The sequence below is a fragment of the Polypterus senegalus genome, chromosome 9 (assembly GCF_016835505.1).
Source record: "Polypterus senegalus isolate Bchr_013 chromosome 9, ASM1683550v1, whole genome shotgun sequence".
NCBI classification, from domain to species: Eukaryota; Metazoa; Chordata; class Cladistia; order Polypteriformes; family Polypteridae; genus Polypterus; species Polypterus senegalus.
In genome coordinates this window covers 5543296-5559529 of record NC_053162.1, presented here as the reverse complement: position 1 = coordinate 5559529, position 16234 = coordinate 5543296, and the positions used below count along the sequence as shown (strand labels likewise).

General features: G+C 43.9%; 1 pseudogene; it reads right to left on the bottom strand.

Moving 5' to 3' along the window:
• The window catches only part of LOC120535281, a 149228-nt pseudogene that overhangs the window by 101403 nt on the left and 31591 nt on the right, over positions 1-16234 (bottom strand).

Sequence of the window (16234 nt, the reverse complement as noted above, 5' to 3'; positions counted from 1 at the left end):
GGAATGGCAGAGGATCCAGGTGTGAAAAACTTGTTGCATCTTTCCCAAGAAGACTCATGGCTGTATTAGCTCAAAAGGGGGTTTCTACTAAATACTGAGCAAAGGGTCTGAATACTTAGGACCATGTGAGATTTCAGTTTTTCTTTTTTAATAAATCTGCAACAATTTCAAAAATTCTTTTTTTGTCTGTCAATATGGGGTGCTGTGTGTACATTAATGAGGGAAAAATTAATTTAAATGATTTTAGCAAATGGCTGCAATATAACAAAGAGTGAAAAATTGAAGGGGATCTGAATACTTTCCGTACCCACTGTATGTGTCAGACTAGCAGCCATTTGAGGTGGAGACATCGCTTGTTGGAGGCAGTAGCTAAATATGCATGGGTGACACTGTAGAGGATTTGGTGACACTGTGGAGATTTTAAATCATTAAATGATAAAAGAAAAAAACAAAATTATTGACGATTATTTTTCACTTGCATTAATGAGAATGTCTTAGCAAGTCAAGTCAAGTCAAGTTGGGGAGCATGCACTGGTACAGAGCGTTGCCGCACCCACTAAATGATGAATCATCTTGAGATCCAGGATGGCAACCCCCCAGGCAGACACACGGTCCAGTCCCACCCTCTGGAAATGACCCTCATCTGCCACAGCCAGGTGTTACGTGGGCGACCCCTTAGCCTGGTCCAGCCACTCGGGTCCCCAACAATGATGATCTTACAAGCTGGATCACCCTCGGGGAAACACACTACATGGCCGCAGTGCCGTAACTGACACTCCCTCACAATGCAGGTCATGTGCCTCATTCGGGACTCCATGAGCAACACAAAGTCAAACCAACGGTACCCAAGGATTTTCCGGAGACACACAGTAGCAAAGGAGTCCAGTCTTCATCTCAGGTCACTGGATAGCGTCCATGTCTCACAACCAATAGCTAGACAGGAAGCACCAGGACTCTAAAGACTTGGACCTTCGTCCTTTTGCTGAGATATCAGGAATGCCACACACCCCTTTCCAGCGACCTTATGACCCCCCCATGCTCTCCCAATCTGTCTACTGACTTCACAGGAAGAGTCACCAGAGTCACATGAATGTCACCGCTGAGGTAATCAAACCTCTCGATGAGGTTGACACTCTCTCCGCAAACAGACACACTGCTGATGGCTGTGCCCATGAGGTCATTAAAGGCCTGGCTCTTTGGTTTTTATCAGGACCCTCACAAGCCCAGACCCTCAGACTCCTTGCTCAGTCTCTCAAGCGCCCTGATCAGAGCCTCCATTGACTCAGCGAAGATCACAACATCGTCAGCAAAGACAAGATCTGTGAATCTTTCTTCACCACAGATGCCCCCAAGCCGCTGTACGCCATGACCCTGCCCAACACCAAGTCCATACAAGCATTGAACAGAGTAGGAGCAGAACACACCACCCTGACGAACGCCAGAATCAACTGGGAAAAACACAGATGTCCTGCCTCCACTCTGCACAGCACTCATAGTCCTAGTGTACAGGCCAGCCATGATATCCATCAACCTCGAGGGGATCTCGCAAATCCTCAGGATGTTCCACAGGGCAACTCGATCAAGGCTACAAAGAAACTCTTCCGATATTTGCGTTTGCGCTCCATCAGAACCCTCAGTACCAAGATGTGGCTGATGGTAGACTTCTTAGGCATAATACCAGACTGTTCCGGTCGCTGGTAGGTGAGCAAGTGATCACAGATCCTATTCAGGACGACCCTAGTGAGGACCTTACCCAACACCAAGAGCAGCGTTATCCCCCTGTAGTTACTGCAATCCAGGCGATCACACTTCCCTTTCCAGATAGGGACGACAAGTCCCGTTTTCCAGTTAGTTGGGATGATGCCAGTCTCTCAAATGGAAGCAAAGATTGCTTGCAATGCCAGGAGGACAGCCTTGGCTGGTTCACCACCTGTGCCATCTCAATGAGATTGGGTGGTTCACAGCTAACTGGAGGATCATCCTCAAGAACCATGGCCCCTGTAATATCCAACATCCTAGCCAGAGGATCAGCTTTGAACAACTGCTCAAAGTAGCCAGCCCAGCGGGTCACAACTGCAGTGTCATCCGTAAGGACCGTTACATCAGCTGTCCTGACTGCGACTCTCCGAGGAACAGATTTAGATGTGCGTAATGCTTTGATTCCTCTGTAAGCAGGACGTGGGTCGCTAGACCACAGATGGCGTGTCACTTGCTCACAGATTCCTCTAACAAACGCCTCCTTATCTGACCTCCGAGCCCTCGCAGCCATTCTTCTCAGTTCCCGGTGCAGACCTGAGTTGCCATTGAGCCGTGCGCCGCAACTCCTCTCGATGATATCCAGGGAGCCCTGTGAGATGAAACACCTCCTTCTGGGAACATCGGTAATACCAAGACATCCCTCAGCAACCTTCAGGGTCTTATCACAGAAGGTCTCCCACATCACATTAGGACAGCGTTTCTCAACCTTTAAGTATTTGCGACACGAGTTTTCATAACAGTTTTAATTGCACCCCCCCTAAAATTTTGTTGAAATGTAGATGCATATTTTATTATGCCTACTTAACTTTTATCGACATTTATCTAACTCTATATTTATTTTTCTAGTATCAGAATGTAGTTTAAGTTAATTTGTTTTGGTTTCAATAGATGTATTTTTCATATTTTTGAATCTTGTTTTCTTTTTTTCACATCTTCGCGCCCCCCTTTTTGTTACTTCGCGCCCCCCAAGGGGGCCCACCCCACATGTTGAGAACCACTGCATTAGGATAAGCAGCCGCACCCAAATCTGCAAGTTCCTCACACAAACTGCATGCAAACTCATTAGAAACAGCCTGGACTTGGAGTCTGGGCAAGTCCAGGCTCATTTTCCTAGTAGGTGGTAACCTACTGGACCTAAGCTGGATCATCAGAGTAGCAACAACAAGTCTGTGGTCGGAATTCACAAATTCTGCACTTCTGTAGACCCTGCAGTTTTGCAAGAGCCTCCAGCATGTGCCCACGAGGATGTGATCGATCTCCTTCACCGCACCACCAGTATTGGAGTACCAAGTCCAACGATGCGGTTCATGGCGCTGGAACCAGGATCCAGCGATTCGCAGCCCCTGTCCTTTTGCAAAGTCAAGAAACATGGAGCCACTTTCGCCACGGTCACCAGACCCATGGGGACCGAGACAATCCTCATAGCCAGCCCTGTCAGTGCCAGTGGTTGTATTGAAGTCACCCATGACCAGAGGAGTGTCACCTCGTGGGCACCCATCAACCACCGAGTGAAGCTGAGAATAAAATGTCTCAATCACCGAGACATCACTCACTGCAGTCGGAGCACACACTGAGACAACAGACAAGGCACCCAGGGAGTGGCGTAATCTGAGTCTCATAATACGCTCGTTGAATTATTTTTAACTTGCATTAATGAGAATGTCTTAGCATTAAACAACAATCAGGGGTCACAGGTTTAGGAGTGAACTGGGACAGCATCAGTAGAAAAAAGACAGGCCATCTTAACAGCATTATACAGTTAGGTCCATAAATATTTGGACAGAGACAACTTTTTTCTCATTTTGGTTCTGTACATCACCACAATGAATTTTAAATGAAAGAACTCCGATGCAGTTGAAGTACAGACTTTCAGTTTTAATTCAGTGGGTTGAACAAAACGATTACATAAAAATGTGAGGCAACTCAAGCATTTTCTAACACAATCCCTTCATTTCAGGGGCTCACTGGAAATAAAATGTTCATTTCTAATACTTGGTTGAAAACCCTTTGCTGGCAGTGCCAGCCTGAAGTCCTGAACTCCTGGACATCACCAGATGCTGGGTTTCCTCCTTTTTAATGCTCTGCCAGGCCTTTACTTTCAGTTGCTGTTTGTTTGTGGGCCTTTCTGTCTGAAGTTTAGTCTTCAACAAGTGAAATGCCTGCTCAGTTGGGTTAAGATCAGGTGACTGACTTGGCCATTCAAGAATTTTCCACTTCTTTGCTTTAATAAACTCCTGGGTTGCTTTGGCTGTCTGTTTTGGGTCATTGTCCATCTGTATCATGAAGCGCCTGCCGCCCAATCAATTTGACGTCATTTAGCTGGATTGGAGCAGACAGTATGTCTCTGAACACCTCACAATTCATTCGGCTGCTTCTGTCCTGTGTCACATCATCAATAAACACTAGTGTCCCAGTGCCACTGGCAGCCATGCACGCCAAGCCATCACACTGCCTGACTCCACCGTGTTTTACAGATGATGTGCTATGCTTTGGATAATGAGCTGTTCCACGCCTTCTCCATACTTTTTTCTTGCCTTCATCATTCTGGTAGAGGTTGATCTTGGTGTCATCTGTCCAAAGAATGTTTTTCCAGAACTGTGCTGGCTTTTTAGATGTTCTTTAGCAAAGTCCAATCTAGCCTTTCTATTCTTGAGGCTTATGAGTGGCTGGCACCTTGCAGTGCACCCTCTGTATTTACTGTCATGCAGTCTTCTCTTTATGGTAAACTTGGATATCGATACGCCGACCAAGCCCTGGAGAGTGTTGTTCACTTGGCTGGCTGTTGTGAAGGGGTTTCTCTTCACCATGGAAATGATTCTGCGATCATCCACCACTGTTGTCTTCCGTGGACGTCCAGGTCTTTTTGCGTTGCTGAGTTCACCAGTGCTTGCTTTCTTTCTCAGGATGTACCAAACTGTAGATTTTGCCACTCGTAATATTGTAGCAATTTCTCCGATGGGTTTTTCTGTTTTCGCAGCTTAAGGATGGCTTCTGTCACCTGCATGGAGAGCTCCTTTGACCGCATGTTGTCTGTTCACAGCAAAATCTTCCACATGCAAGCACCACACCTCAAATCAACTCCAGGCCTTTTATCTGTTTAATCGATAAGACAGAATGACGGACTTGAACACACCTGACCATGAAATAGCCTTTGAGTCAATTGTCCAATTACTTTTGAGCCATGAAATGAAGGGATTGTGTTCAAAAAATACTTAAACACATTTTTATGTAATCGTTTTGTTCACCCCAATGAATTAAAGCTGAACGTCTGCACTTCAACTGCATCGGAGTTGTTTCATTTCAAATTCATTGTGGTGATGTACAGAACCAAAATGAGAAAAAAAGTGTCTCTGTCCAAATATTTATGGACCTAACTGTAGGTCCCTTGGTAAAGTAGTGTGCTGTGGCCCCTGTTCTGACAGCAAACCAGAAACATACATGGGCATCAGAAACATCATGGGCTCCCCATCCAGTGCCCATATGTTAAGATGGCCCTATGTTTAGAAAAACTGCTCTGTTGGATTGAGCAGTGGAGACAAAAAACTGTCTGAACTACTCTGTGAGGCGATGCGTCTGTAAGTTTTATTGAAGAAAATAAAAAGTTACAGTATATACTCGGGGGTAAGTTCTCCCGCGGATTTGTTGGGACTTGCTTTTACAGTATAATTTCCAGTATTTTGTAATAGTCGATCGTATAAGTCGAATGCGGAAAACCTCACGGTATTTGTCCAAGAGAATATGATATGCTAACGCACACCTGAGAGAGTAACCGCGGGGCACACAGCCTTTTCTTTTCAATGTATTGTGCCTACGTGACCACACATCCATCCACCTGTCCATTATCCAACCCGCTGAATCCGAACACAGGGTCACGGGGGTCTGCTGGAGCCAATCCCAGCCAACACAGGGCACAAGGCAGGAACCAATCACGGGCAGGGTGCCAACCCACCGCAGGTGACCACATAGTAATACCCAAACTATTCCGAAGCCACATTTGCAATGTTTTGTGTTTTTTTTATATCTCACACCCTCATACACCTTTATCATAAGAGCATCCCTTATCAACGATGGAGTGTTCGATCAGAAGAAAATATGAAGCTGGTTTTAAATTAAAAGTCGTTGAAGAGGGAAAAGCAATTGGTAACTGAACTGCTGCACAGAAGTCGATGCATCTGAGAAATTGGTGTGAGATTGGAGGAGGTAAGAAGATGTAAAAAAAAGAAATGAGTTGTCACATTTTTGAACGACTTATACACAAGTAAATACGATAATAATTTCACTCTAACTCTGCTGCCATCTCACCTAAACATCTCCATGCCTCCACTGGTATATCGTGTGGGCCAACTGCTATTCCCATTTTCATCCTCTTCATTGCTTCCCTCACTTCAGTCTTGCTGATCCCCGGTACTTTCTGACTTACTGTACAGACGACCCCTGAAATTCACGGGGGTTATGCTCCTAAAGCACCCGCGACATGTGAAAAACCGCGAATTTTGGATGTGGTCAAAAAATTGCCTATTTTTATAGTTTAAACCCTAAATATGCCCACAAAACATGCGATTTCATTTCAAACTCAGCTTAATACATTACCTAAAAAAAAAATATCCTGACGATATTCTTATTTCTTACAGTCGTTACCTTTTTGGCACAGAAACCTACTAATACAGTACTCTTGATTGGTGGCTCGTTCTCCTTTATGTAGTGTTGATGCCATAATGGCACGCTACTGCGGATAGCAGAGCAAATCCAGTAGTTCAGCCTTCTCCTGGAGTGTCTTAACTTCTTCTGGCACTTAGGTCCATTGCCAGAAGCCTTACAAGGTGCAGGGCATTTGGATGCCATCTTAGGGCTTTAAGAAGAACAAACCGAAAAACACGAGAACGCTCAGCGAAACACTCAAGAGAACTACAGGTGGTAAACGGTTATGATGCGGGAATGCTGGGCTGCATCTGCTGGAAATGCGGCACAGGGCAGCAACCAATCAACAGCAAGGAGAAATGAATAATGCCCTCGGATTGGCTACTTTCACCATCCCAAGACCCATTTTCCTCTATAGTTCCTTTATGTTCTCTCTATAGTACAGTATTACGATGTAAAAAGCCATAAAAAAATTGTGGTTTCCGCTAACAATTATTAATTAGGTTCTAAGGAAAAATCTGTGAACTCTGAACTGCAACTTTGCGAGGTGTAATCAGAATATAAGTTTAAGGTCACTGTGCTCTGTACAAAAATTATTTTATAAATCCATTCACATGTACAGGCCAGGCCAAAGTTAGCACACAGGGGCTCTCAGCATTTAGAAGTGCTAGGCAAGCATTTGAAGGGAGAAGGTACAACTATGAAAATAGGCCTTGTACTATTTCTGTATGTTAGAGATGAAATTGAATCCTCTCCTTGCCTTGTTTGAAACCTACAGTGGTGTGAAAAACTATTTGCCCCCTTCCTGATTTCTTATTCTTTTGCATGTTTGTCACACAAAATGTTTCTGATCATCAAACACATTTAACCATTAGTCAAATATAACACAAGTAAACACAAAATGCAGTTTTAAATGATGGTTTTATTATTTAGGAAAAAAAATCCAAACCTACATGGCCCTGTGTGAAAAAGTAATTGCCCCCTGAACCTAATAACTGGTTGGGCCACCCTTAGCAGCAATAACTGTAATCAAGCGTTTGCGATAACTTGCAATGAGTCTCTTACAGCGCTCTGGAGGAATTTTGGCCCACTCATCTTTTCAGAATTGTTGTAATTCAGCTTTATTTGAGGGTTTTCTAGCATGAACCGCCTTTTTAAGGTCATGCCATAGCATCTCAATTGGATTCAGGTCAGGACTTTGACTAGGCTACTCCAAAGTCTTCATTTTGTTTTTCTTCAGCCATTCAGAGGTGGATTTGCTGGTGTGTTTTGGGTCATTGTCCTGTTGCAGCACCCAAGATCGCTTCAGCTTGAGTTGACGAACAGATGGCCGGACATTCTCCTTCAGGATTTTTTGGTAGACAGTAGAATTCATGGTTCCATCTATCACAGCAAGCCTTCCAGGTCCTGAAGCAGCAAAACAACCCCAGACCATCACACTACCACCACCATATTTTACTGTTGGTATGATGTTCTTTTTCTGAAATGCTGTGTTCCTTTTACGCCAGATGTAACGGGACATTTGCCTTCCAAAAAGTTCAACTTTTGTCTCATCAGTCCACAAGGTATTTTTCCAAAAGTCTTGGCAATCATTGAGATGTTTCTTAGCAAAATTGAGATGAGCCCTAATGTTCTTTTGCTTAACAGTGGTTTGCGTCTTGGAAATCTGCCATGCAGGCCGTTTTGCCCAGTCTCTTTCTTATGGTGGAGTCGTGAACACTGACTTTAATTGAGGCAAGTGAGGCCTGCAGTTCTTTAGACGTTGTCCTGGGGTCTTTTGTGACCTCTCGGATGAGTCGTCTCTGCGCTCTTGGGGTAATTTTGGTCGGCCGGCCACTCCTGGGAAGGTTCACCACTGTTCCATGTTTTTGCCATTTGTGGATAATGGCTCTCACTGTGGTTCGCTGGAGTCCCAAAGCTTTAGAAATGGCTTTATAACCTTTACCAGAGTGATAGATCTCAATTACTTCTGTTCTCATTTGTTCCTGAATTTCTTTGGATCTTGGCATGATGTCTAGCTTTTGAGGTGCTTTTGGTCGACTTCTCTGTGTCAGGCAGCTCCTATTGAAGTGATTTCTTGATTGAAACAGGTGTGGCAGTAATCAGGCCTGGGGGTGGCTACGGAAATTGAACTCAGGTGTGATACACCACAGTTAGGTTATTTTTAACAAGGGGGCAATTACTTTTTCACACAGGGCCATGTAGGTTTGGATTTTTTTTCTCTCTAAATAATAAAACATCATTTAAAAACTGCATTTTGTGTTTACTTGTGTTATATTTGACTAATGGTTAAAAGTGTTTGATGATCAGAAACATTTTGTGTGACAAACATGCAAAAGAATAAGAAATCAGGAAGGGGGCAAATAGTTTTTCACACCACTGTAAGTAAGGGCCTGCACGTAGAGAAAACAGTGTAAAAAGACTTGGATAGCAGCCAAACACTTCGAAGCCGACGGACGGATGGGTGATAACGTCATCCTTCCAGCGCAGCGATGACAAATGGCAGACTGTATACATCGAGATCCCACCTTGATAAAAGTCTTGCTATGGCTTCCTTCGCCTGTAATGCCGTGTAAATCGTCATTAAAGAAAGCTAAGTCATTTTCTCTTATGTAATTTCTTACCACCATATCACTATGGGAGAGGTTTCTGGACCACCCTATAGTTTCAGGTTACTTAAAATGCCACAATTACAAAAGAACTTATTCCAACTAAGGAGCTAGAGACCCCTAGAGAAAATACAAAGGTCTACTTTTAATATTATATTTAAATAAAGTGTTGTCCAGATCTAATTATGCAGATCCAGATCGTCTGGATGACTTTGATTTATGTGGGGACGATTCCAGTTTGGCACGAAAGACGATTCTTAATGTCGTCAGTTCGCACACTTATCGATGGTCCAGGATTTTTTGGGTGATTTTCTATGTAATGAACTTAATAAGGGGTGGCGCAGTGGGTAGCGATGCTGCCTCGCAGTTAGGAGACCCAGGTTCGCTTCTCGGGTCCTCCCTTTGTGGAGTTTGCATGTTTTCCCCGTGGCTGCGTGGGTTTCCTCCCACAGTCCAAAGATATGCAGGTTAGGTGCATTGGCGATCCTAAATTGTGCGTGTGCACACCCTGCGGTGGGCTGGAAACCTGCCTGGGGTTTGTTTCCTGCCTTGTGCCCTGTGTTGGCTGGGATTGGCTCCAGCAGACCCCCGTGACCCTGTAGTTATGATTTAGCAGGTTGGATAATGGAGGGATAAACTTAATGAGTTATAGCGTAATGAAAATTGCATAATTAGATCTGGACCACCCTATAGTTTCAGATTACTTAAAATGCCACAATTACAAAAGAACTTATTCCAACTAAGGAGCTAGAGACCCCTAAAGAAAATACGAGGGTCTACTGTATACCATTAAATCACAATAAATGTGTACAAATCTTTTGCAGAAAATTATGACGACTTTCTAGGAGTGTATGGGCGGAGTGGTGGCTCTGAGGCTAGGGATCTGCACTACCAATTGAAAGGTTGCCAGTTCATATCCCATAAATGCCAAAAGGGACTCTGCTCTTTTGGGCCCTTGAGCAAGGCCCTCAACCTGCAATTGCTACAGCCCTGGGTATGACGTTAAGGCCCTCCAACCTGCAGAGAAAAACTTGGGGGTTGGTGGCAGAATTGGCACTCCAGCCTCCATAAAAAACCTCACAGTGTTCCACTCCATCTGAGCTAGTGTGGTGCTGTGGTTTCACCCGTTGCATGGCTGCACTCGGGTCCTAATCTGGGATCCTGAGTTGGTTTGTCATGTGGTGGGCGAGGCAATGTGCTGTATCAGCGCCTGCTCCTAACCTCTCGCTCTCTCTAGGGGTGTGAATACTTCTGCACACCACTGTACAGGGTGGAGGGAGGGCGGCCCCTGCCGGTGATTGACAGGTGGCCCCACCCCTTGATGGACCGCCCACAAAACACATGAAACATAACCAAGGCAGCTTACAAACACAGACACAACCAAAAGCAAAGACTAATTAATGCAGATAGTCAACAAACATAACATCAGCATAAATAAAAGAATCAAAAATGAACACAACAGACCTAAAACATGGAAGGAACAAAAGGGAACCCTGGCTGAAAGACAACAAGTATTATCCATTGCAGGACATCGAGATCAGAGACACTGCAGTTCCCAAACCAGATGGTGATGCATCTGCTCTCGATGGAGGGAATGGACGGAGGTGGGCTTGGAGACCCTTTTGCCCCTTCTTGACTATGGAAGTGGTGTTAACTGACCAAGTAAGGTCAACTGCCAGGTGCACACCAAGGAATTTCCTGCCCTTGACCAGTTGCATGTGCAGTGGTGTGTAGGCAGCTGGGACTTTCCTCAAGTCAACTATCATCTCCTTCACGTTGTCCTCATTAAGAGACACATTTTTGCACCCACACTAGTCCACCAATCATTGGACACCATTGTATAAGCTTACACATCCCCATTGCTGATGAGGCCTACCACCCATGTGTTGTCTTTAATCTTAACGATGTTGTGTGAGAGCCTGAAGGACAGATGGGCATCCAAGCTAGATGATGGCATGGCCTCAGGACAAGATAGAAGGTGCCAGGGGAATGAACAAGCAGTGGGCGACACTCAACTGGAGGCGAAAGGAGAGGAAAGAAGTTCATTGCTTGTTTGGTTTTGGCTGTGCTTCATTGTATAAAAGTGTTTGCTGGATTAAAACTCCATAACTTGAACCTGGGACTGTGTTGGATATTTTTGGGTCTGGGTCTTGGGGCCCGGTAGCACAACCTACTGGTTACCGGTGTTAGAGCAGTTATACAGTTGTGAATGAGTAGAGTGCACAGAAGTGGGCTGAGTACTCCACCATGGGGGATGCCAGTGACCAAGGTGATGGTGTTTTCTGATATGGACTGTCAAAGGTCCAGGATGCAATTGCATATTGAAGTGCTAAGCAGACTCAGTTTTCTTATAAGCTTCTAATGGATGATGTGGCCTTGAAGGGTCTTGAATGATGAACAAGCATTCTAGTATGAGGGTCTAGGTTGTCCAGATGGGACAGGGCCAGATGAAGAGTAGATGATAATGACATCTTTAGTGGAGGGGTTTGGGCTATAGGCAGTCATGTGTGTGTATTAGTCCTGTGCTGCCACAACTACTGCTTGGTAGATGAGTAATCTGTGCATGATGAGGAGCACCTGGTGGTTTGCTTCATCCATGCCATTGGCAGCTGAGGTAAGTTGTAGTATGAAGAAGGAATTTGTGATGAGGCCTTCACGAGACACTAGATTGGTCTACAAAGGTGAGACTCACTGAGCCATCTAACTGTGTCCACCCAGTTTTAAGCACTTACAGAATATACACCTGGCTTCAGAGAGACCATATCTGGCGTGAAGCTAACACAGCTTTCCACAATGAGAACATCAGACCCACAGCCCAACATGGTGGTTGTAGTGTGATAGTGTGGGGAGGCTTTGCTGCTCGAGTGTCTGGCCATCTTGCCCTAATTGAGAGCAGTCTGAATTCAGCTCTCTGTCAGAAAGCACTAAAGGAGAACGTCCGGTCATCTGTCCGTGGATATGAAGATCAAGCAAAGTCGGGTTATGGAGCAGGAAAAGAATCTGAAGCTTAAGGGGAAGAAAAACAAAATGAAGCTTTTGGAGTGTCCTGACTTGAACGCCATTGAGATGTTGTGGTGGGACCTTAAATGAGAAGTTTCTTGTCGAAACCCTCCAATGTTCTGTAGAGAAAGGAGGGCCAAAAGTTCTCCACAGCAATGCAGCAGACTGATCTCCTGTTAGTGGAAGTGTTTGACTTCAGTTGTTGCTGCTAAATGAGGCACAGCCAGCTATTAATTCATGTCATTTTCTAATCTGCTTGCCCATCTTTGTAAGTGTAGGGCACATGGCATAAACAAACCCTGGACAGAATGCCAGTCGGTCGCAGCGTGAACACACACAATACACACACTAGGGCCAATTCAGCGTCATGAATCCTTGAGTATGGGAAAGGCTCTATATAAATGAAATGTATTAATATTATTATTATTATTAACTTACCTAACCTGCATGTCCTTGGACTTTGGGAGGAAAATAGAACAACCCGAGGAAACGGAGATAACATGCAAACTCCATGAAGTTAACCCTGGTCTCCTTACAGTAGCACTACCACTGTGCTACACTCCAAGTATTAAGTTCAGGGGGCGATTACTTTTTCACACAGGTGATATAAGCATTTCTTGGTCTATTTTCCTTCAGTAAATCAGGTGATCATTCATTAACTGTGTATTGCGTTTGCTCAGCTTATCTTTCATATTAAACTCAATAATTTTTGAGGTCAGAAACATCAAAGTGTAGTGAATAAGCGAAAAATAGAAGAAATCAGGAAGGGGGCAAATACTTTTCCACATCACTGTTTTTAACTAGAAGAATTCTGCTACATCCTCCCTATCAATTGCTTTGACAATTGTGAGGACCTGTGTGGAGCTCCCATGCAGCCTCCTCTGCCCAGAACTAAAATGGTTTCATTCTCTTAGAAAGGACCCCAGGGCTCGGCTGCTTCCCTTCACACGGCTTCTAGAGTCCCTGGGTCACTTTATGGAATGTGCTGAGCAGGACTTCAGATGCAGTCATACTGCCATATTACACGGCCTGAGCATACAGTTAGGTCCATAAATATCTGGACAGAGACACCTTTTTTCTCATTTTGGTTCTGTACATCACCACAATGAATTTTAAATGCAACAACTCAGATGCAGTCGAAGTGCAGACTTTCAGCTTTAATTCAGTGGGGTGAACATATTACATAAAAATGTGAGGCAACTAAAGCATTTTTTGAACACAATCCCTTCATTTCAGGGCTCCAAAGTAATCGGACAATTGACTCAAAGGCTATTTCATGGCAGGTGTCTTCAAGTCCGTCTCTATGTCTTATCAATTAAGCAGATAAAAGGCCTGGAGTTGATTTGAGGTGTGCTGCTTGCATGTGGAAGATTTTGCTGTGAACAGACAACATGCGGTCAAAGGAGCTCTCCATGCAGGTGAACGAAGCCATCCTTAAGCTGCGAAAACAGAAAAAACCCATCTGAGAAATTGCTACAATATTACGAGTGGCAAAATCTACAGTTTGGTACGTCCTGAGAAAGAAAGCAAGCACTGGTGAACTCAGCAACGCAAAAAGACCTGGACGTCCACGGAAGACAACAGTGGTGGATGATCGCAGAATCATTTCCATGGTGAAGAGAAACCCCTTCACAACAGCCCACCAAGTGAACAACACTCTCCAGGGCTTGGTCGGCGTATCGATATCCAAGTCTACCATAAGAGAAGACTGCATGACAGTAAATACAGAGGGTGCACTGCAAGGTGCCAGCCACTCATAAGCCTCAAGAATAGAAAGGCTAGATTGGACTTTGCTAAAGGACATCTAAAAAAGCCAGCAGAGTTCTGGAAAAACATTCTTTGGACAGATGACACCAAGATGAACCTCTACCAGGATGATGAAGGTAAGAAAAAAGTATGGAGAAGGCGTGGAACAGCTCATTATCTAAAGCATAGCACATCATCTGTAAAACACGGTGGAGTCAGGCAGTGTGATGACTTGGGTGTGCATGGCTGCCAGTGGCACTGGGACACTCGTGTTTATTGATGATGTGACACAGGACAGAAGCAGCCGAATGAATTCTGAGGTGTTCAGAGACATACTGTCTGCTCAAATCCAGCTAAATGACGTCAAATTGATTGGGCAGCGTTTCATGATACAGATGGACAATGACCCAAAACATACAGCCAAAGCAACCCAGGAGTTTATTAAAGCAAAGAAGTGGAAAATTCTTGAATGGCCAAGTCAGTCACCTGATCTTAACCCAACTGAGCAGGCATTTCACTTGTTGAAGACTAAACTTCAGACAGAAAGGCCCACAAACAAACAGCAACTGAAAGTAAAGGCCTGGCAGAGCATTAAAAAGGAGGAAACCCAACATCTGGTGATGTCCATGAGTTCAAGACTTCAGGCTGGCATTGCCAGCAAAGGGTTTTCAACCAAGTATTAGAAATGAACATTTGATTTCCAGTTATTTAATTTGTCCAATTACTTTTGAGCCTCTGAAATGAAGGGATTGTGTTAAAAAATACTTTAGTTGCCTCACATTTTTATGCAATCATTTTGTTCAACCCACTGAATTAACGCTGAAAGTCTGCATTTCAACTGCATCTGAGTTGTTTCATTTCAAATTCATTGTGGTAACGTACAGAACCAAAATGAGAAAAAAGTTGTCTCTGTCCAAATATTTATGGACCTACCTGTAATTGCTCTTTGGTTATTATTGTTAATTTCTTTAGCAGACGCCTTTATCCAAGGAGACTTACCAAGCAAGTCATAAAACACAGAAGAACAAGAGAGAACGAGACGACAAACTGAACAAGATGGAGTTGTCCTACTACTACGTCATTAAACCTACAACTGGACCAAGACACAAATTGGGTTTCTTAAGTCTTTGTCGGTACAACAGCAGCTGTCCTGTAGTAGAGAAAATGAAGGAGTTCCACAATATTTAATGAAAAGATGCATTTTCAAAGGACGCCTAAATGTGAGGTAACTGAGTGCAGTTCAAGTAGACAAAAAAGAGATCATTCCGCAGCTTTCAAGCAAAAATGGAGAAGCCTTGTGCAGACTTGGCATGTCTGGCAAGAGGAGGGGCGGTCAGCAGACAGGCTGAGGTAGAAATGGGACTCCTTGAAGGGACCTTGCCTAGGGCTCTGTATGGGCTTTGACCGTAAAGTGGTGAAGTTTGTGAGGCGCCATCTGTTGGAATGACTAATGCAATGCATTTTATTATTAAAAGTGTTTGTGATGCAGTGTTTTTGGGAATGACAATAGACATCACAACCGGATGGATACACAAACAAACAGAAGCACAAATAGTTATCCTTTTATTACAATAAATGGTTCTGAAGCGCCACCTGTTGAAATGATAAATGCAGAGCATTTTATTATTAAAAGTGTTTGTGATGCAACCTTTTTGGGAATTAAAACAGACATAGAAAGCAGAGGGATTCACAGACAAATCGACACACAGCTATTTATCCTTTTATTACTACAAATGTTTCTTAAGCGCCATTTGTTAGAATGGTAAATGCAGTGCATTTTATTACTAAAAGTGTTTCTGATGCAACGTTTTTGGTAATGACAATAGACAAAAAAACAGAGAGTTTTCCTTTTATTACTACAAATGTTTCTGAAGTGCCATCTGTTGGAATGACCAATGCAACGCATTTTCTTATTACATGTTGTCAGGTATGTGAGTCAGAGGGTCATCCTCTGAGTTCCTCCCAGGTATGTGGTACCACCCCAGACCAAGAGGGGGTGCTGCCATTAACTGTCTTGTCCTCTTCTTCCTCCATAATGCAGAGAAATGGCCAGGGAGGGCAACTGACCCTGCCCCTAATGGTTGCTGGACCAAAATAGTACGAACATCCGGAAGGAGGCATCACTTCTTACTCCAGCGATCAAAGCAAAGGAGTTCCTCAATCACTTGACTATAAATGAAGAGGCCATAGTTGTTATAGACACGTTATTTTAGTAGTGACATTTTATTTTTCATTTTCATGCCACTAAGCATTTGTTTTTGTTTGAACCTTTAAGTAAACATTGGCGGCAGGGGTTGGCACCCCAAAATATATTTTTCTTTGAGTGTGTCATTCTCACAGATGACCACAATGTGTAACAAAGTATATTCCAATAGATGGCGCACTGCAAACATTAATGCTGAGGTTTACGTCGATTACTTAGATTTCAACCTGTCTTAGACACGTAGCACAGCTAGTCCACCTTAATGAAAGGATAAGTGACT